We start from the raw sequence: 22,211 nt of genomic DNA, 5'->3' as shown, positions 1-22,211 counted from the left end.
GCTGCCTATTAATTTCATTTGTGAACCCCTAGTTCTTGTGTTATGAGGAGGAGTAAATAACACTTTCTTATTTACTTTCTCTGCAACAATCATGATTTTATAGACCTCTATCATATCCCCCCTTAGTCGTCTCTTTTCGAAGCTGAAAAGTCCCAGTCTTATTAATCTCTCCTCATATGGAAGCCGACCATTCCATACCCCAATCATTTTTGTTGCCCTTTTCTGAACCTTTTCCAAGTCCAATATATCTTTTTTGAGATGGGGTGACCACATCTGCACGCAGTATTCAAGATGTGGGCATACCATGGATTTATATGGAGAGGCAATATGATATTTTCTGTCTTATTATTTATGCCTTTAAGGATTCCCAACATTCTGTTTGCTTTTTTGACTCCACTGCACATTGAGTGGATGTTTTCAGAGAACTATCCACAATGACTCCAAGATCACTTTCTTGAATTGTAACAGCTAATTTAGACCCCATCATTTTATATGTATAGTTGGGATTATGTTTTACAAAGTGCATTACTTTGCATTTATTAACACTGAATTTCATCTGCCATTTTCTTGCCCAGTCACCCTCTTTTATGAGATTCTTTCGTAGCTCTTCGCAGTCTGCTTGGGATTTATTTATCTTGAGTAGTTTTGTATCAGCAGCAAATTTTGCCACCTCACTGTTTACTCCTTTTTCCAGATCATTTATGAATATTTTGAATAGGACTCATCCCAGTACTACCCATGGGGGACACCACTATTTACCTCTCTCCATTTTGAAAACTGACTATTTATACCTACCCTTCGTTTCCTATCTTTTAACCAGTTACTGATCCAGGAGAGGACCTTCCCTCTTATCCCATGACAGCTTACTGTGCTTAAGCGCCTTTGGTGAAGGACCTTGTCAAAGGCTTTCTAAAAATGTAAGTACACTATATCCACTGGATTCCCCCCTGTCCACATGCTTGTTGACCCCCCCGCAAAGAATTCTAGTAGATTGGTGAGGCATAATTTCCCTTTACAAAAACCATGTTGACTATTCCCCAACAAATTACGTTAATCTATGTGTCTGACAATTTTGTTCTTGACTATAGTTTCAACCAGTTTTCATGGTACTGAAGTCAAGCTTACCAGCCTGTAATTGCCAGGATCACCTGTGGAGCCCTTTTTAAAAATTGGCATCACATTAGCTATCCTCCAGTCATTTGGGACAGAAGCGGATTTAAATGATAGGTTACAAACCCACAGTTAGTAGTTCTGCAATTTCACATTTGAGTTTCTTCAGAATTCTTGGTGAATACCATCTGGCCCTGGTGACTTATTACTGTTTAGTTTATCAATTTGTTCCAAAACCTCCTCTAATAACACCTCAATCTGGGACAGCGGCTCAGATTTGTCACCTAAAAAGAATGGCTCAGGTTTGGGAATCTCCCTCACATCCTCAGCCAAGAAGACCGATGCAAAGAATTTATTTAGTTTCTCCGCAATGGCCTTATAGTCCTTGAGTGCTCCTTTAGCATCTCAATCGTCCATTGGCCCCACGGCTTGTAGAGCAGGCTCCCTGCTTCTGATGTACTTAAAAAAAAATTTCTATTACTTTTTGAGTCTTTGGCTAGCTGTTCGTCAAATTCTTTTTTGGCCTTCCTAATTATATTTACACTTAATTTGCCAACGTTTATGCTCCTTTCTTTTTTCTTAAGGGATTTAACTTCCACTTTTTAAAGGATGCCTTTTTGCCTCTTACTGCTTCTTTTACTTTGTTGTTTAGCCATGGTGGCACTCTTGGATCTCTTACTAAGTTTTTTAATTTGGGCTATACATTTAAGTTGAGCCTCTATTATGGTGTCTTTAAAAAGTTTCCATGCAACTTGCAGTGATTTCACTTTTGGCACTGTACCTTTTAATTTCTGTTTAATTAACTTCCTCGTTTTTGTGTAGTCCCCCTTTCTGAAATTAAATGCTACAGTGTTGGGCTGCTGTGGTGTTTTCCCCACCACAGGGATGTTAAATTTAATTATATTATGCTCACTATTACCAAGCAGTCCAGCTATATTCACCTCTTAGACCAGATTCTATGCTCCACTTAGGACTAAATCAAGAATTGCCTCTCCTTTTGTGGGTTCCAGGACTAGCTGCTCCAAGAAGCAGTCATTTAAGGTGTCAAGAAACTTTATCTCTACATCCCGTACAGAGGTGACATGTACCCAGTCAGTATGGGGATAGTTGAAAGCCCCCATTATTACTGAGTTTTTATTTTTATAGCCTCTCTAATCTCCCTGAGCATTTCACAGTTACTATTACCATGCTGGTCAGTAATAATTCCCTACTGCTATATTCTTACTGTTAGAGCATGGAATTACTATCCATAGAGATTCTATGCTACAGTTTGGTTCACTTAAGATTTTTACTTCATTAGATTCTACACTTTCTTTCACATATAGTGCCACTCCCCCACCAGCATGACTTGTTTTGACCTTCCAATACATTTTGTACCCTGGTATTACTGTGCCCCACTGATTATCCTCATTCCACCAAGTTTCTGTGATGCCTATTATATCAATATGCACTCTAGTTCACCCAACTTATTATTTAGACTTCTAGCATTTGTATATTATCACTTTACAAACTTGTCACTTTTTAGCTGTTTGCCATTACATGATGTAATTGAATTGGCCTCTTTTTCATTTGACAGTTTCTCATAAGATCCTACCCATATTTTATCATATTCCATGCTCTCCTCCTTACTAGGACATAGAGAATCTCCATTAATAGAGCCTCCCCAAGGGATGTCTCCTCTGCACTGGTTGTCTTTTCCCCAACTCTTAGTTTAAAAACTGTTCTATGACCTTTTAAATTTTAAGTGCCAGCAATCTGGTTCCATTTTGGTTGAGGTAGAGCCCATCCTTCCTGTTTAGGCTCCCCCTTTCCCAAAAGTTTCCCCAGTTCCTAATAAATCTAAACCCCTTCTCCCTACACCATTGTCTCATCCACGCATTGAGACTCTGCAGTTCTGCCTGTCTAACTGGCCCTATGCGTGGAACTGGAAGCATTTCAGAGAATGATACCATGGAGATCCTGGACTTCAATCTCTAACCTAGCAGCCTAAATTTGGCCTCTAGGACCTCTCTCCTATCCTTCCCTATGTCATTAGTACCTACATGAACCACGCCCACCGGCTCCTCCCAGCACTACACATAAGTCTATCTAGATGTCTCGAGAGATCTGCAACCCTCAGACCAGACAGGCAAGTCCAGGTCTTCCTGAGTAGCCCCACTCCCTGGTTAAGGGTTGATGAGTGCTAAAGTGCTTAGGGATCTAAGCCTTCTTAAGAAGCTCTCAGCCTTGCCTAGCAGGCCGTTAGGCTCAGCAAGCTGTCCCCCAAACAAACAGACCACATGGTATATTTCAGTCAAGCAGCAAGCACACCAAACAAACACACACACACACACACAAAGGACAAACAAACTTATCCCAAGGGTCACCTAATTGCTCCTCCTTCAGCTGGAGAACTCCCTCACAAAACTGCCGTTAGCCTCTCCTGTTCGCTAGCTCCCAAGATTCCAAGGCCCTGTAGGGACTACTATCATCATATAGTCTCACCTTCTGTATAACACAGGCCATAGAACGTCCCCAAAATTATTCCTAGAGTGTATTTTTAGAAAAACATCCAATCTTGATTTAAAAGTTGTCAGTGATGGAGAATCCACCATGAACCTTGATAAATTGTTCCAATGGTTAATTTCCCTCAGTTAAAAATTTACCTCTTATTTTCATTCTGAATTTGTCTAACTTCAACATCCAGCCATTGAATCATGTTATATCTTTTCTCTGCTAGATAGAAGAGCCCAGTACTAAGTATTTGTACCCCACATAGATACTTATAGACTGTAATCAAGTCACCCCTTAACCTTCTCTTTGTTATGCTAAAGAGATTGAGCTCTTTGAGTCTATCACTATAAGGCATGATTTTCTTCATCCTTTAAATCATTCTTATGGCTCCTCTATGAACCCTCTCCAATTTATCAACATCCTTCTTGAACTCTGGGCACCAAAACTAGACAATATGCCAGAAGCAATTACACCCAAGCCAAATACAATGATAAAATAACCTCTCTACTCCTACTCAGGATTCCTGTGTTTATGCGTCCTAGGATTGCATTAGTACTTTTGGCCAGAGCCTCCCACTGGGAGCTCATGTTCTATTAATTATCCACCACGACCCCCATATTTTTTTTCCCCAGAGCCTCTGCTTCCCCAGATAGAGTTCCCCATGATGTAAGTATGGCCTACAATCTTTGTTACTAGTGATATACATTTACATTTAGATATTAATATGTATATTGTTTCCTTGCACCCCATTTATCACGTGATCCACATCACTTTGTATCAGTGACCTGACCTCTTCATTATTTACCACTCCCCCAATTTTTGGGTCATCTCCAAGCTTTATTAGTGATGATTTTATGTTTTCTTCCAGGTCATTGATAAAAAATGTTAATGAGTGTAGGGCCAAGAACCAATTCCTGCAGGACTCCACTGGAAACATACCAGCTCAATGACGATTTCCAGCTTACATTTACATTTTGACAACTAGCAGTTAGCCAGTTTTTAAATCCATTTAATGTGTGCCCTGTTAATTTTATATTATTCTAATTTTTTTAATCAAAATGTCATGAGGGACCAAGTCAAACACCTTATAGAAGTATATAACATTAACACTATTATTTTTATCAACCAAACTTGTAATCTTCCATAAATGCATGTTGATTTGCATTAACTATCCTCCTCTAATCCTTTATTAAATTGAGTCCTGTATCATAGACTCAAACTCAGATTTTAAGGCCAGAAGGAACCGTCATGATCATCATGACCTCCTGCAATTGCAGGCCACAGAACTTCACCCACCCACTTCTGTAACAGACCCCTAATCTCTGGCTAAGTTACTGAAGCCCTCAAATCATGATTTCAAGACTTCCAGTTACAGATTCCACCATTTACTCTAGTTTAAAACAGCAAGTGACCCATGCTCCATGCTGCAGAGGAAGGTGAATCCCCCCTCAGGGTCTCTGCTAATCTGACCTGGGGGAAAATTCCTTCCCAACCCCAATATGGCAATCAATTGGACCCTGAGCATATCCGCATGACCCACCAGCCAGACACTAGGGAAAGAATTCTCTGTAGTAACTCAGAGCCCTCTCTATCTAGAGTCCCATCTCTGAATGTTGGGGACATTTGCTACTAGCAGTCCCAGTTGGGCCACATGGCATTGTAGGTAGTCTTGTCATACCAGCCCCTTCATAAACTTATCAAGCTCAGTCTTGAAGCCCGTTAAGTTTTTTGCCCTCATTGCTCCCCTTGGAAGGCTGTTCCAGAACTTCACTCCTCTGATTATTAGAAACCTTTGTCTAATTTCAGGCCTAAACTTGTTGATGAACAGTTTTTATCCATTTGTTCTTGTGCCAGTATTGGTGCTTAACATAAATAACTCCTCTTCCTCTCTGGTATTTATACCTCTAATGTATTTAGACGAGAGTTAGCAGTGGTACAGTGGTGAGGCAAATTACGTCCATAAGAGCCCCTTTCATTTGGCTGTTTATTCCATCTTCAGGCCAGGGCCAAATATATAAACCTACTAATATTCTTTAGCATTTGTGGAATAAATGTGATCCAATTTTAAAAGAAGACATTTTAAGAATACAGAAAAATATAGTTGATCTCCCTTAAGAAAAATGCTGCAGTTTTCACTATTATAAAGGATGTAATTCACCAATCAACATAAGTCTAGCTGCATGACTATTGTGCGTCCCCAGGTGCAACACACTCTGGAAAATAAACTTTTGGCAAAACACTGAAACAACTTAACTTCCAGCAGAGTACATATGTTACATGATTTTTTAAAAACTGAAGACAATAAGGCTAATAAAGTTTTGCCAAAATTTCGAAGTGTGGGCACCTACAGTTACGCACCCAAATCCATTTGTATACCTAACATGGGTGCCTAGCTTTGTATGCCAACCATTTATTTATATTTTTTATATATATGAGAATGTATATACACAGAATGTATATATATGAGAATGTATAAAAACAGAATAAGGCATAGCCTGTCATATACAATGTTTAAAGAAAGTTATTATTCTGTTCAAAAGAATAAAGTTACAGATGCAAGAAGTTCCTTTAAAATGTAGCCATCTTAATATCCTAAATAGGCAATCAAAACACCACCACTGAGGTTACAAATAATGAATTTGAGAGCAGAGTAAGGAGAAAAATGTAGCCTTAGGTAGCAGGGACAATATAAATAAACACTCAGATATTGCAAGCCTACTCATCAACAGTATATCATACTTCAGCACTTAAGAAGAACGCATTTTAACTAAATAGTTGGTCTAGAGCAGATCTGTCCTAATATTTGTTGAGGGGGTTTAGGTTCAGTCTTTTGTTTCAGGCTCATCTCCAGTTATAACAACTGGACTTGAGTTCTTTCTGACAAAAAAAAAATATTTCCTAGTCTCCTTACCATATCCATGGTGCTTATTTTCATACCCAGCATTCTAATACACGCAATTTTCTCTTCTCACCTGTGCACCGCATTGAACCAATTTACAATTTAAAAACTGCTGAATTTTTCTGAGGTTCACAGGAGTAGAGAGCACCGCTGACCCTTGGAATTTCTCTTCATAGGCCCCTGTGATAAACTGATCCTGCACGCATCTTTCTGATACGGAGACCATGCCAAATTCTGTTCGGAGGATTTGTCTAAAGCCCTGCAGTATTATAAAGATGTTTATTTTTCTTTATTTTATAATATGTATTTGGACATTTAATGTAGAAACAAATGAAAATGTCTTCAAAATAATGAAAGAAATAATTTCTGTTGCTGCTATTCCAGAAACTGAGAGCTGCTTACATAGTAACACCATCAACTGCCTGTAATCCTGTACAAAATATGTGCACGCAGTGTTCAGTGAGGAAAATATGGTCAATGATCATTCATGTTGCTAGTTCCAGTTTCAGGACTTTTGATGAACTGATTGTTTGTCTTTTAACTAAGCGAGGCAACTTTATTTTCACTTCCATCTTAAGGAAAATCAATTGAGAAGACAGTTGCTCCCCTTTAAAATAAAGGGGTTTTGTAAATATTTATTCTGAATTAAATTTAAGATTGAGTTTAGTTTTCAAGTGCAGCCTCCCTCTTTTAAAATATTCCTTTATATATGTACAGTAGATAGGAACAGGATAAAGTGATGCCTAAGTAGGATTGATAACTAGTAGCAAGTCATGAGCCTGTTCCTGGGAGTATTGAATTTCAAGATTCAAAACTCTTAACTGCTAGAACTTGGTTGCTTGCGGGCACCTTTTCAGTGTTTGTATTCACTTAAGGCATTTGGAAGTTTATTTTGAATATTATATTTGGGTCTCTTCCTATGTTTACAGGAACAATGTGATTATTTTAGAACAGCACTTACTGGTATGTGAAATACATTAAGGGCCTAATTAGGATATGTATTTATAGCACCGTTATAAAGGGGTTAAAAAAAAAAAAGGAAGTGAGGCCACTATTACTGTGCTTTTACAGATGCTATGTATGCGTATCAAGGAGCCAAGTCTATTAAGCATTTATACTTCCAGCTGCATGGAAAATACCTGTATAAGTGACTCAATCCTACTGTTTTCTACTTTTAAATCACAGCTGCAAGGTAAGACGACATGACCAAATGCTAACACATGTGAGACTCGGAACCAGCCTGAGCCAGCTTTAGGTCTATAGCTACTGTCAATCATAGTAATGTATAACAGAAGGTTATTTGGTTTTTTTCTTTTAAAGTTGGGGAAAACACAGAGCCTCAAGAAAAGTGAAGGAGCTTCTGATGAGGCTGCCAACCATACAAGAATATTGTGTCAATTTTCTTCAGTTTCTTATTTTATTAAAAAAAAAAAAAAGCTGCTTTGGTCTAATACTTCTTTAAAACTAATATTACTTTGTTCCAAGGATATGGGGCTGCCAAACCCTCAACAGTCACATGTGAATGACAGGGACAAGTGATTTCATCTGTGCTTAGTTTCATAGTTACGTCTGCAAAAAAATTTCTGTTGTAAATGCCTGGTACTCCCCTTCTCCTAGTTTACTCAAGGTAGACCGCTGTGACTGTGTATTTTGTTGCTTATCTTACACAAAATAAACATAACAATCTGGAGCTAATTTAAGTGGTTTACCATATCAGGATACAGCTGGGAAAGATTTTAAGAAAAAGGCTCAATGTGAACAATAGAGCTGTGAAGCTGAACAGCAGAGAGCACAGGAAGGCTGTGCAGACAACCTGGCAGACAGCTGTCAGCCACTCCAATAACAATTCCTGCAGCCAATGAAAACTGGCCAGCGTCTAAGCTCTCAAACCAGCCCAGGAACACCAACAATAAAAACAAGGGATTAAAAAGTTCAGTGTTAATCACAGAAGTGTCACAGCCATAACTCAGTGTGAGGAATATTTCAGCTGTTCTTTGCCCCTTAAGAGATAACAAGGAGGAACTGCTGTGGTTTTAACATTGCCATTTCTTCACAAGATGGGCCAAAAGCCTTAAAAAAAAAGGGAGGGGGGGGACAGTGTAGCACATGTATTGGCTTTATATAGCATGAACTATGACTTGATTTAGGCAATCAGAGAGATTTACATCTGTTTTTCACATCACTTCTCTTCCTGCCTGGAGTGGTTGAATTTTTAACCATTTGGAGCTACATCAGGAATTTCCTGGCTCACCTGGCTAGTGGCAAGAACCACATGTCTACTGGTTCAAACAAGTTTAAATAAAACAACTTTTTATTAGTACCAATCATTTTAGAATACTGGATACAATCACAATTAATATTCAAGCACATGTCTACTCATGCTGCCTTGTTTAACTGCTCCCTCTCTTCTTGAGGATCTGCACTATGCCTTTTTGCCCCCACCCCTCCACTCCACTGAGACAGTTCAGTAAAGTCACCAATGACTTCTTGCCAGACAAGTCCAAGAGGCTCTCATTCTTCTTGACCTTTCTGCCACTTTCAACAACACTATCCTGTGCTCAATCTCCTTTAATAAACATCTACAATCCAATGCAATCACTACAATGTATTTATTGTATTGAACACTTTCTAACTTCACCTCTGCCATTAATTTTGCATTTATAATCAGCTGGAGGTTCAAATGATAACATTTAGACATAGAGGTAATCTGTGGACACAATCAGGTAGTTGAACATTGATTTTCATCATTTACACCCCTAATTGATTGTGCCTGTAATTTGCTATAGGAACAAAATCAAAGGCAGTTTTTAAGAAGTTTGGCTGTAAAATATTAAAACTTGATAGAAAAGCATGCAACAGATATTATAATTCTGCACCTGCAGAATTTGTTGGCAAATCCACACCATGGGGCAACACAGTTCCCTATTTAAGAACAGTTTGTTCTTAAAACTGTTAAATGTAAAACCTAAAGAAGTGACAACTTAAATGGTAGCATGGTGAGCTATTTTACTGCTGCTCATTTGAACAAAAATCCTGCTTCTCAACTCTTACCAGACACCGAAAAGCTCCCACTACCCCTTACCCAGGAAACTATTTCTCGAACTTGTACAATTCATTACAGTGCAGATATGAATACAAAAATCTTTGGCACATCCAAACTGTGTGAACTACATAAAATTGGTTAGTCTCTAAGGTGCCACAAGTACTCCTTTTCTTTTTGCGAATACAGACTAACATGGCTGTTACTCTGAAACCTAAAATACACTGAGATTAATAACCAAACATAGGGGCTACTGCACTGATTAAATATGAACATGAGTAATATAATTTGTTAAAAACATCTATTTTAAAATTTAAATGAAGCTGCTGCAGAATTTCCAGTTTGCATGCCAAAGAATGCAGGAATCTTGTCATAGAATGTAGGGTCAGCTTCCACAGAATACAGAAGGCTTTGGCACAAGAATAGGTACAGACAATATTACACAGGACAACAGTGTCCAAAGTCCAAGTAAAAAGTATTTGTTATTTAACTGGAAATGTGATGATAGAGAGGGAGCTGCTCCTGTCACAGAGGACATATGAAAACTGGCCAGAGTGCGAGGAGACTGCAAAAGAATTAGAGAGGACTAGGTAAATGTACAGAGGAAGAACAGAGATCTAGTTTGAGACAGAGCTGAAAATAGTCTTTAATGTAATGACAAGGAGCTATATGGGGGACAGGGCAAAAATTAATATATTATTTCAATTATTAGTAACATGAAATGGCTTCTAGAAATCCAACAGTTAGAGCTTTCCAATTCACACTTATGTCTATAGAGTCCAGAGTGCAAGACTTCTCTGCCACTCCAAGGCTCCTCTTCCCTGTTCATTTCTGTCAACTCAATTGATCAATTGCTCCAATGAACTCTTTCCCCTCTATGCCTAGATATTTTGCCCAGTTCTCTTAGTGACAAATCCATTTCGGAAAGCCCAAACTCTGGCTCACTCACAATATCTGTTTCCTCTGGGTATTCAGGGAATAAAGGTTTGGGTCCAATATAGTTGGTCTGCAACAGAGTTTGTGGTGATCTGCCTTTTCTTAAGCCTTGTCTATGTAGGCTGAAGAAAAGGGAGCAGTCAATTTCTAAATCTTGGCACAGCTTCCTGTTGCATAGCATTTAAAAACAAAAACAAAAAACCCCCAACCTTTTATTTCTGTCCTTACAGGTAAAAAGCCAAGCCCTCAGGATCTCATCTTCATTACTGAATCTTCCTCCCCCTCTCTGGCCCCTCATTTCAGCACTTATCCAATCATATCACTGCACTCTTTAAATACCTCCACAGATGCCTCTTTTTCTACCACATCAAGTTCAAGTTTGTCTTTGCCTTTAACTCCCTGAACGTAGAATAATAGAAATGGCCTAGAAGGGACTTTGAGGGGCCATCTACTCCAGCCCCCTCATGCTGAGCAGGACCATGTATACTTAGACCATCCTTGATGGGTGTTTGTCTAACCTGTTCTTTAAAACCTCCAATGATGGGGATTTCACAGCCTCCCTTGGAAGCTTATTCTAGTATTTAACTATCCTTATTTGATATTAGGGAAAACTTTCTAACCTAAATAACCCCTGCTGCAGATTAAGCGCATTACTTTTTGTCCTAGCTTCAGTCAACATTGAAACTACCCTTATCATATTTGAAAGCTATCAGGTTCCCTCCTCAGTCTTGTTTCCCCAAGACTAAACATGCCCAGGGTTTGTTTGTTTTTAAAACCATTCCTCATAGGTCAGGCTTTCTAAGCCTTTTATTATTTTTATTGCTGTCCTCTGGATTCCAATTTATTCACATCTTCCTTAAAAGTGTAGCTCCCAAAATTGGACGCAGTACTCCAGCTGAAGCCTCATTACCCTGCCATATCTCATATGACACACCTGATAATACAACCCAGAATATTATCTTTTTTCCAATTGTATCGCATTGTTGGCTTATATTCAATTTATGATCCACTATAACCTCCAGAACCTCTACAGTATTATTACCACCTCCCCAATTCTCCTCCATTTTGTATTTGTGCATTTGATTTTTTTCCTTTTTAAGGAGCAGTACTTTGCACTTGTATTCACTGAATTTCATCTTGTGGATTTCAGAGCCATTCTCCAGTTTGTCAAAGTCATGTTGAATTCTAATCCTGTCCTGGCATAAGTCTTCCCCTCCCTATTTGACCTGGTCTCTTATTGTGTTGTCCTTTATCACCTTAGCTCTACCAATGACACCACCTACAACATTTTGTTTTTCTCTCCCCAACCATCTCTCTGCATTTTTTCACATGGTTACCCATATATATGCAATGCCAATCCTGGTCTGCAAAGCCCCTATCCTCACCTTATTGAAATATCTCCTTAAGTTTCAGTTCTTCAGCAACAAACAACAATCATAGCTGCCTAGTTTTTAGTGGGTTTTTTTGGGGGGGGGGTGTGTGGGGGTGTGTGCATGTGTTTCAATTCATTATTCCATCATGCTGTGCACTAGATTCACAGAGTAACTAAGCAGTATTATTTACATTGTACTTATCCTTCCTCCCACAAGTCTCCCCCTGTTTCCCTAACACTCATTCCTATCAACCCATTTCTATCATGTCTGAAGATAGCTTGTAGAGCAGGAGTGGGCAAATTTTTTGGCCCAAGGGCCACATCTGGGTGGGGAAACTGCATGCAGGGCCGGGGCAGGGAATGCAGGGTGTAAGAAGGAGCTTAGGGCAAGGGGTTGGGGCGGAGGTTCAGGTTAGGGTGCAGAGTGTGGTAGGGGGTTCAGGGCAGGGGTTTGGGGTGCAGGAGGGGTGTGGCAGGGGGCTCAGGGCAGGAGGGGTTTGGGCTCCAGCCCGGTGCTTACCTGGAGGGGCAGTGCCCCCCACATCCCACAAAGGCAGGCTCCCTACCTGCCCTGGCCCTGCACTGCTCCTAGAAGCAGTCAGCACCACATCCCTGCAGCCCCTGGGGGAGTAGGGAGGGCAGAGGGCTCCGCACACTGCCCTCAGCTGGGGGTTCCACACCCGAAGCTCCCATTGGCCAGGAATGGGGAACCGTGGCCAATGGGAGCTTTAGGTGTGAAACCCACTGGTGAGGGCAGCGCATGGAGCCCTCTACCCACCCCACCCCCCAGGGGCTGCAGGGACATGGTGCTGGCCGCTTTCAGGAGCGGCGCGGGGCCCACGGTGCCATAGGGGTGGCAATCCCACGTGCTAGATCCAAAGCCCTGAAGGGCCGGATCCAGCCCCTGGGCCATAGTTTGCTCACCCCTGTTGTAGAGTCTTCAGCCCTAGGATCATGTTTTTAATCTGTATTGTGATAGACCTAGCACACTTCAGGGTCCTGTAAATTAATAATGATCAGTGACCAAGACCTACACAGTTTCATCTTCTTTGGTGATTTAATTAGAATACATGAATTTTCAGGAACATTGGAATTGCCATACAGTGAGATTTGTGGCCCGTTTTATCTAGCATTTTATTTCCAACAGCAGCCAAAACCAAATGCTTCAGAGGAAAGTGGAAGAAGCCCTATAGTGAACAATCACACAATAAGCTATCCATAGGGGAAGTTTCCTAAGAGAATGATTTATAACTTGCCCTTCCAAACTTTGTTTTAAATTAGAGAATTCTAACAAGATCAGAGTTAAAAAGAATTGAGAAAATTACACGATTCAAATGTAATTTTTAATGAGTACAGTAGTAATAAGTTAATTGTAATTAGGAATAAATGTATCACTCTTGTCTTCAAGTCTTTTTAGAATCAGAACCTGCAAAAATGTATTGCTGTTTTTATATTGTGTCTAGCACATCTATATTCTGACATGCTGAATAAGTTCCATCTTACTCATACTAAGGGTGACTTCTAAATTTTATTGCTGAAGGTGAAAAACACGTTGAAGTTAAGCCACTTGCAAATAGACATTTATGATATACTGCATACAGGAATAGCATGGGCAAGGGGAAGGAGAGTATGAAGTGATATCTGCTGAATTTTGAAGGATGCTTAAGTTTCTTCTATACCAAATGGTTTCTTCTCTCATACGATCAAAATTCATAGGCTATTTCTTCTAATTCTGGAACATTCATATACTATTCAATTTTTAAATAGATGTACCAACAAGAGCCACATTGTCTCCATACTTAAATAGGTACAAAAAATTGTAAGTGAAAATGGGAAAGGAGAGGGAAAAGAAAGCCACGAGTCAGTAAGGAATCTGGTAATTTGTTTTTCAGGCATCAGTGACCCAAGTGACAGCTTCAAACTTCTTACTAATTCTTGATGCAGAGCAGACAGTATTACAGGCTTCTTTCCTAAAAAAAAAAATCAATCAGTGGTGGAATTTTGCCTCCTACTGTATCAACCAAGGAGGACAAGGACATTCCACTTATTGGCAAAGTGGAGTCTCTTGGAATAGTGATATTTTTCCCCCTGTATAAGAGGGCTTAACGTTAACTGCTAGTCAATAGTTAATGAATTACAAAGGAAGTCTGCAATATATAAAAGTTTAAAAGTTATTAATCTGTAAACTATAATCTAGAATTTCTCCCTGATTTCAGTGTTTCATGGGAGAAGCCTAAACTCTTCCATAAGGATACTTAACTTTTTCTTAATCTAAGCTCACGATTTCAAATCGAGCTATTTTGAGAACATTTATACGGGAGTGACATTTAAAAAAAACATAAAAGTGTTATTATCCTATGCAAAAAATACAGTACATACAGCCTTTTTCAGAAAGTGAATCCTAGTGTCCTAAAGACCTAACCTTGCATTCCTTACACATCCAAAGCTCAAAGTTTTGGGTGTGCAAGGAAGCATTCTGATAGGAAGGAAGGTTCTGATAGAGCTGGTCTACAAGAGATTTGGTCTGTAGAGCTGGTCTACAAGAGATTTAATACTTGCCTTCTCTTTTCTTGACTGCTATTCTATTAAGCTATTAGATGTCAGGAGGTAGCAGATACTATTAACTAGCCATCTCATAATATTTTTCTAGTACAGTGGTTCTCAACCTATTTACCATTGTGGGCCCCATTTGCAGCTCTCTGTTTTATGTAGGCTGCATCCACGCAATATATATACATACATACATACACACACACACTATGTGTATGGCCCTAAGGGTTGTCACATGGGCTGCAGCTGTGTGCTGACTGGACCGCAAGTGGCCTGTGGGCCATAGGTTGAGAACCACTGTTCTAGTACATGATACTAGTCTAGAACCGTAAATTAGTCTGTAGAACAGGGAGGAACTATTTAAACATGTGCAAGGAGGCATAATTAGACTGGAGAACATTATCAAGGAAATGAGAGAAAGCCCCATCATTTGGGATATTTAAGACAGGCTGCATGTAGGAAACTGGCAGAATCACATAATTTCTAGGGCCAGCCATGTGCCACGGTAAGGCAGGGAAGAAGCAAACTGTTCCTGCTCTTTCCTTGTGCGGCCTCTGACATGGCTCCCCACCAAACCTAATCCCAGCAGAGCACCCCCTCACTCCTCCTCATGGAGCGCTCAGCTTTGTGATTGTGCTTCTAGAGACTTTGGAGTTCCCTTGTAGCCTCCCAAAGCAGTGCTGCTCTGAAGCAGAGAGCTGTGCAGAGAATTGATGGGGAAAACTGCCAACCTCAAACCTCAGTATGAATACTCCAAGCCCCTCAAAATCATGAGATTCATGATTTTTAAACCAGATTTGTAGAAAATAAGTTTGGAGGTCTTTTTATTTGCTTTCATGTTATAGGCCTTAGGGATTCATGTTTTTAAGTTATCACAAACTTCAGGTCTAAATTTTTTATTTTTTGAAGAGAGCGGAGATTCTCACCTAATCAAATGAGTCTAAGAGCTGGGCTTTAAGAAAAGCACAACATAGCTCAAGAGTTGCAATAAAATCATAACAATTTGCAACACTGATTAAAGAAGCACTTCCCTCACCAATCCCATCTACCAAGTCTCATCATCCAAAGCCATCCCAGTGTTCCTTCCTGGGAGCTAAATACCACAATTATTTGTGACTGCAAAAGATTGTAGGGTATGATTGATTCTGGGATAGTTTAAGCCATATTTTGGGTCAGACTCAAAGTAAGTATGAGAATCACCGCATTAGGTGACTGAAGAGGTCTTTCCCATCTCTAATGTCTATAGCTGGAAAACAGGAAGTTACGCACTTTGTGCAGTAACTAGAGTTCTTCAAAATATAGCCTCCTTTGGGTGCTCCACTTCAGGTACGTGTGCATCCCTGTGCCTTTAATCAGAGATTGTTGGTAGCGGGGCCTGTTTGGCCCACACATGTGCTCTGCATATCCTCATGCCCTGAACCAATGAACTATAGGGCTGCACAAGCAAACCACCCGCAGTTCCTTGTCTACTATGAAGTCCCACAGAGGAAACTCCAAAGTAAAGGGGAAGGAGGGAGGGTAGTGGAGCACCCATAGAGAGACATCTCAAAGAACTCCAGTAACTCCACAAGCTGAGCAACCTCTCCTTCTTTGAGTAGTGTCCTTATAGGTGCTCCACTTCAAGTGACTCCTGAGCAGTAAACCCACAAGGAGAAGGAAGCTTCAGAACAGTCTAACACTGAAGACAGAATTGCGTTGATAACAGCAGCAGCTGCTCTAAAGGCCTGAACCAAAGCACAGTAATTGAAGAAAGTATGTACTGAAGTTCAGGTTCCAGATTTGCAAATTTCAGCAACTGGAACATTCTTGAGTAATGCCATGGAAGTAACCTTTGTAGAATGGGTTAACGCTGCTAAAGGAGGTGGAATGTTGGCAGAGTCATAATATGATAGGATTCAAGATGGATTTCTGGGTGGAAATTGGGATCCCTGTGATCTGTCTGAATTGAAACAGTTTGATAGACTTTCTGAATGTTAAGTTCTGTCCAAATAGAAGGCTAATGCCCTTCAGACATTCAGGGTATAGAAGGCAGCTTCCTGCCTAGTCTGATGTGGTTTCAGGTGAGGGGGGGGAGAAGGGAGATGAATGATTTGATTAATATGAAATGCAAAAAACACAGATAAAAAGTTAAGAAAACGATATCATTATGACCACATCCTAAGGAACATTGTAAATGGGGGGGGGGTATGTCATTAAAGTCCCCAGCTCTCCGATCCTCCTAGCAGAAGTGATGGCCACCAAAAAAGCCGTTTTCACTTGATGGGTGAAGCAACAAACACATAGCTAATGGAAAAGCCCTTTTGAGCATGAGGCAATGAAGTACAAGGTTCAAGTCCCATAATGAAATCTAACTATTTTAAACTAAAGCAGGAGACCAAATTGAAGCACCTGGGGTTTAGCACAGAGGAGATCCACAAGCTGAAATAATCCTGACTGCATTAAACAAACATTCCCTGTCCGTGATTTTTTGTAAGTATGGAAGATGAATTTTCATACGTTGTTCAAGCCTTACACAGCATTCCTGGTTATAGCATTGCTGCTCCATGTCTCCTTCTCTGGAGAACAACAGACAAAGGGAAAGTTTTCTTTCCCAATTTAAAAAAGTTCTACCTTCCCATTGGCTCTTTTGGTCAGGTGCCCACTTCCTGTTCTTTACCTGCGGGACTTTTAATCCTTTACAGGTAAAGCAAAAAAGGAAAGTGATCAGGAACAGCCAGCATGGATTCACCAAAGGAAGGTCATGCCTGACTAATCTAATCGCCTTTTATGAGGAGATTACTGGTTCTGTGGATGAAGGGAAAGCAGTGGATGTATTGTTTCTTGGACTTTAGCAAAGCTTTTGACACGGTCTCCCACAGTATTCTTGTCAGCAAGTTAAGGAAGTATGGGCTGGATGAATGCACTATAAGGTGGGTAGAAAGCTGGCTAGATTGTCGGGCTCAATGGGTAGTGATCAATGGCTCCATGTCTAGTTGGCAGCTGGTATCAAGCGGAGTGCCCCAAGGGTCGGTCCTGGGGCCGGTTTTGTTCAATATCTTCATAAATGATCTGGAGGATGGTGTGGATTGCACTCAGCAAATTTGCGGATGATACTAAACTGGGAGGAGTGGTAGATACGCTGGAGGGGAGGGATAGGATACAGAAGGACCTAGACAAATTGGAGGATTGGGCCAAAAGAAATCTGATGAGGTTCAATAAGGATAAGTGCAGGGTCCTGCACTTAGGACGGAAGAACCCAATGCACAGCTACAGACTAGGGACCGAATGGCTAGGCAGCAGTTCTGCGGAAAAGGACCTAGGGGTGACTGTGGACGACAAGCTGGATATGAGTCAGCAGTGTGCCCTTGTTGCCAAGAAGGCCAATGGCATTTTGGGATGTATAAGTAGGGGCATAGCGAGCAGATCGAGGGACGTGATCGTTCCCCTCTATTCGGCATTGGTGAGGCCTGAGTACTGTGTCCAGTTTTGGGCCCCACACTTCAAGAAGGATGTGGATAAATTGGAGAGAGTCCAGCGAAGGCCAACAAAAATGATTAGGGGACTGGAACACATGAGTTATGAGGAGAGGCTGAGGGAGCTGGGATTGTTTAGCCTGCAGAAGAGAAGAATGAGGGGGGATTTGATAGCTGCTTTCAACTACCTGAAAAGGGGTTCCAAAGAGGATGGCTCTAGACTGTTCTCAATGGTAGCAGATGACAGAACAAGGAGTAATGGTCTCAAGTTGCAGTGGGGGAGGTTTAGAGGTTACCTAGGGAGGTGGTAGAATCTCCTTCCTTAGAGGTTTTTAAGGTCAGGCTTGACAAAGCCCTGGCTGGGATGATTTAACTGGGAATTGGTCCTGCTTCGAGCAGGGGGTTGGACTAGATGACCTTCTGGGGTCCCTTCCAACCCTGATATTCTATGATTCTATGATTCAAAGAACTGCTACCAAGAGGGATTTTACAGCTAACTGGCTGGGTGGGTGTCCATCAAAGGGAGCTCCCACCCACGCTCCCCCACCCTCAGTTTATCACAAGGGGTCACTGTGCAGTATAACTAGGGCTGGTAAGAGCCAAGGTGTGGCTGGCACACATGCTGGAGGCTGTGTGAGAGCAGTCCAGGGTAGAAGCTACAGCAGCAAGGCAGCATGGTAAAGGACATGCCAGGTTAGAGAGCAGGAGTGACACAGGTATTCGTTTGATTGGATTGTACCCAAATTCCAGGGCTCACTGTCGCTTTTTTTTTCCAGATGTGGTCGCTCTATCTCAAAAGAGAGAATTGGAAAAGGTTCAGAAAAACGGCAACAAAAATTATTAGGGGTATGGAATGGCTGCAGTATGAGGAGAGATTAATAAGACTGGGACTTTTCAACTTGGAAAAGAGACGACTAAGGGGGGATATGATAGAGGTCTATAAAATCATGACTGGTATGGAGAAAGCAAATAAGGAAATGTTATTTACTCCTTCTCATAACACAAGAACTAGGGGCCACTAAATGAAATAAATAGGCAGCAGGTTTAAAACAAACAAAAGTAAGGTTTCCCCCCCTGCACAGTCAACCTGTGGAACTCCTTGCCAGAGGATGTTGTGAAAGCCAAAACTATAACAGGGTTCAAAAAAAGAACTAAATAAGTTCATGGAGGATAGGTCCATCAACGGCTATTAGCCAGGATGGGCAGGGATGGTGTACCTAGCCTGTTTTCAAGAAGCTGGGAATGGGTGATGGGATGGATCACTTGATGATTACCTGTTCTGTTCTGTCCCTCTGGGGCACCTGGCATTGGCCACTGTCGGAAGACAGGATACTGGGCTAGATGGACCTTTGGTCTGACCCAGTATGGCAGTTCTTATGTTCCTATGAAATTAGCAACCAAATTTTAAATAAATAAAGATATCCTGGATCACATTCAAATATCAGCCTGTACATAGTTTCACATCAGAAAGCTACTGCTAAGCATAGAGAGGGAATTTTGGGCTACAATTTGTATGCCCAGTTCCTTCTTGCTTTCCTCAGAATTGGTGGAGCAGGGCAGGACCTAGTGTCAGCAGTTGTGGTAAAGTGGGTCTGTGCATAACCCCTCCTACGGGGCAAAGCTGTATTTAATATGATTCTGTATTAAATATTGCTAGTCCATGCTAAAAATCATGTAGGGACTAAATATGCCTCTAATTCCAGAAGTAATTCAATACACTTCATAAAAATTTTATTATGGTTAATGACTGATGCTACAGATTTTTATGTATTTTCTAAAAGGAAAATGGAAAGTAAACCTAATCGGGGGGGGAGGGGGAATGCTGGATATATACATAAACCCAAGTAAGAAAAAGAACCACTTCAGCCATATGCATATAAACCCAGGCTATGTGTACACTAACCTTTTTGCCCCTAAAATGTCCTGTCATTGCTATCTTCAATGCAGTTACCAGTAGTAGCAATGGTAGGAGTCCTAGTGTAGTGGCTGCTTGCATTAGAAGCACAATGTCATCTAACCCTGCTCAGAACAGACCTGGTGGTTAAAATTCCTGTGTTGCCTGGTCTATACTAGTGCTTCCACCATTGCAATCAACAGATGCACTATTGGGAAATTTCAGAGATAAAAAGCATAGTGTAGATAAACAGGGGTACATTCATAAGCCTCAACTAAAGACAGGTGGGAAGACTCCCAGTTCAGAGCTCTCACTTTTTAGTGTTAGAATCCCAGTTAGGGGCCATCAAGTTCAGCTTAAGTGCTTGTTATTAAACATAATCATATAGGACAAAAACTAGTACTATTAATATCAACAGTGGTTTTGCTGAATAACTGTGGAAAAGAGCAACTTTTTGCAGCCATGTTAGAGCCTCCATGCTACAGGCGTGCAAAACAATTAAGCCTTAATACTAGGTGAAACTAGCTTATTTTCTGCTTTTCACCATAAATCCAAACCTCAGGGCACAATATTTCTTTAAAATATTTCACTTACAATAATTGGCATTTTCTGACCAACTCTCACATTGCTCTAACACACTCTGTCCCTTAGAGAATCAATTCTCATGTCCTGTGTAATGTGCAAAGTTATTGCAAGGTGACAATATTTTTTTATTCCTAACAAGAGGGCCTGTTTTTCACTAAAGGAAAGATCCCCCCCACCACACCCACACACAAAAAAGACTCAGTCAGCACTGAAATATGCAAGTCCAAAAGATATGCACCTGAAGTTGTTTATACTGAATGTGCAATCATCCAATTAAGTGCAGGTGCTATAACCCAGTACACCATCTACATATATTTTTATGAGTTTAATTAACCCTAAATAGGTGGGTAATACTTGGAGATTCACCCAATCAAATAAGGCCATGAAAGTTCCCTCAACCAAACTGAATTTCCAAATTTGGAAATAGCTGCAATTCAGACACTTTGCTGGCATTGTGCTGTGCACTATGGAATTCTCTAGGAAGACTAGTTTTGCTCTAAACCCTGTAAGACTTTGTCCATACCACAAGAAAACAGGTTCATGCTAAACTGTGTCCAAGAGCACAGCATTCAAAATTAACTCTTACAGGATCAGAAACTGAGTTGCTACAGCCACTCTGCCTTTCTGGTATGTCAGGCTACCTTGAAGCAGTAGTCCCTGTGAAGTCCACGAAGGGCAACCTTTCTCAATCCAGCCAGAAAGATAAAGAAAAAAACACTTTTAGGGACTATACAGAGGTCATTGGAAAAAAGGTAGAGCATGGCCTACAGGTCTTTGAGCCCATACTTAGGACCTTATTCCCAGGAAGCAGAAGAATAGCACACAGTGGCATGTAAAGCCACAACTGTAGTTCCCAACCTAATCTGTAGCAAATGTCAGGAAGGAGGTCAGCCTGGCAAAAGAGAATTCAATGGGAGAGCTCATAGAACAAGAGTGAGATGATAGGCTAGAAGGGAAAACGAATGGGAAAGGACAAAAGAATTTTCAAGGTCAATTAGATACTGGGGAATGGGTAGTTACAGAAGGTGTCTTCATGCTGCTTATGACCCAAGGTGGGTCCAGAGGGCCTATAAGCACTTCTCACTTCTCTTCCTCATCTCATAAGCCCCAATCTGAGCACTGAGCAGGCACAAATATTTAGTTTAAACATGGCTAAAAAAAATTGTACTATGGACACAAACTTGCTATCCACTTTAATCTGTGCTAAGATGGAAAAAACACATTTTAAAAAGTTTTATGGCCAGGGTTTTTAAATGACTGATTGCTTTTCTACAGTATACACTTTTATATTGCTGAACTAATTGGGGAGTTTTACTGGGATTTTTTTAATTTTGGTATGTGAGAAGCCTTTTGAAATCAGATACGCACAAAACAGCGTTTAGTGAAACTTCAGCATGACTATATGTAATATGTAATATGATTACTATATGTAATCAGTTCTGTACAACTGCAACTATCCTAATCCTTAAACAGCATTTACAGATTTCTCATATTCATATAAGCAATGTAGTCTTTCGAAGTGTCAAAAAAACAAGAATAGTTAAGTTTTGGGGAAAAAAACGTTTCCTGGAACACATACACAGGCATATATAATGCAATTTTGCCCTTAACTTTATCAATCACATGTAAAATGATATAAGAGCATCTCTAGAGGGAAAATAATAGTCGGTCACGTGTTCTGTTATGGAAAGGTTTTATAACATGTCAGTTTTCTTTTAGCAATGTAAACTAAGTTTTGAAAGGAAAAGCTGTACATTACATCTTACAGGACTCTTATGGTAATTAACATATACTGCAACATTTTGCAAAATGAAACAGTTAACAGAGGTGAAGGAGAGGCTGGGAGGGAGGGAAAAGCAGACCCCTATACAGGACTATTC

The 22,211-nt window shown here is 40.5% G+C and overlaps 1 protein-coding gene and 1 long non-coding RNA gene across 3 annotated transcripts in view; both read right to left on the bottom strand.

Moving 5' to 3' along the window:
- The window catches only part of ARSB (arylsulfatase B), a 100,439-nt gene that overhangs the window by 58,128 nt on the left and 20,100 nt on the right, over window positions 1–22,211 (bottom strand). The gene's annotated exons all lie outside the window — the stretch shown is intronic.
- Window positions 12,889–21,218, bottom strand: LOC140911329 (uncharacterized). The gene is made up of 3 exons (XR_012158905.1): window positions 20,918–21,218; window positions 19,127–19,234; window positions 12,889–13,820 (listed from the first exon to the last, which is right to left on the bottom strand). It is a non-coding gene; the product is annotated as an uncharacterized LOC140911329 (long non-coding RNA).

Source organism: Lepidochelys kempii, chromosome 5 (genome assembly GCF_965140285.1).
Source record: "Lepidochelys kempii isolate rLepKem1 chromosome 5, rLepKem1.hap1, whole genome shotgun sequence".
In the NCBI taxonomy this organism is placed as follows: Eukaryota; Metazoa; Chordata; order Testudines; family Cheloniidae; genus Lepidochelys; species Lepidochelys kempii.
The sequence above is the reverse complement of the archived record's forward strand: the minus strand, read 5'-3'. Positions and strand labels throughout refer to the sequence as shown.